The following is a 563-nucleotide window of genomic DNA, read 5'->3' as shown; positions in this document are numbered from 1 at the left end:
TCATTAAGACTTCAGAAACTCCATCTATATTCACTTTTCTTCTCGTGATATCCTCTCCCCTTGGGTTGTGATACTCCTTTGAATGCTTGGCGAATTCTTCAATTAAAGATTTATTTGTTTTTAGATTCTTCTTTGTCATGGGTCCTTGCGAGTCTAGAAGTTGACAAGTGTACACATTGACTCCATCATAAAATATCGAGATTTCTTGTTTCACATTGAAGTCATGTTGAGGGCAATGTCGTAACAATCTCTTGTAACATTCCCAAGCTTCATATAACGACTCCCCTTTTAATGGTTGAAAATTATGGATATTTCTCTTAAGCTTTGGCACTTTTGAAGGAGGGGTAAACAGGTTGATGAACTCGATCTTAAAATCAGCCCATGCCGTGATTGCTCCAAAGGGAAGAGATTTTAACCATTCTTTTGCTTCACCCTTCAATGTGATCAGTAAAAGTTGAAGCATCACCGCATATTTACTCATGTTTGGAGCATTAAAATAATTTGAAACCTCCACCACCTCTTCTATATGCTCATAAGCGTCCTCGTGCTCCTTCCTATAAAAG

The 563-nt window shown here is 37.8% G+C and overlaps 1 non-coding gene across 1 annotated transcript; it reads left to right on the top strand.

Moving 5' to 3' along the window:
* The first annotated feature begins 218 nt into the window (after nt 1-218).
* LOC145060829 (small nucleolar RNA R71) lies at nt 219-325 on the top strand. The gene has a single exon (XR_013687012.1). It is a non-coding gene; the product is annotated as a small nucleolar RNA R71 (small nucleolar RNA).
* The last annotated feature ends 238 nt before the right edge of the window (nt 326-563 follow it).

This window comes from Lactuca serriola, chromosome 6, assembly GCF_051521515.1.
Source record: "Lactuca serriola cultivar US96UC23 chromosome 6, Lser_US96UC23_V15, whole genome shotgun sequence".
NCBI classification, from domain to species: Eukaryota; Viridiplantae; Streptophyta; class Magnoliopsida; order Asterales; family Asteraceae; genus Lactuca; species Lactuca serriola.
Note: the sequence above shows the minus strand (reverse complement) of the source record. Positions and strands in the feature narration are given on the sequence as shown.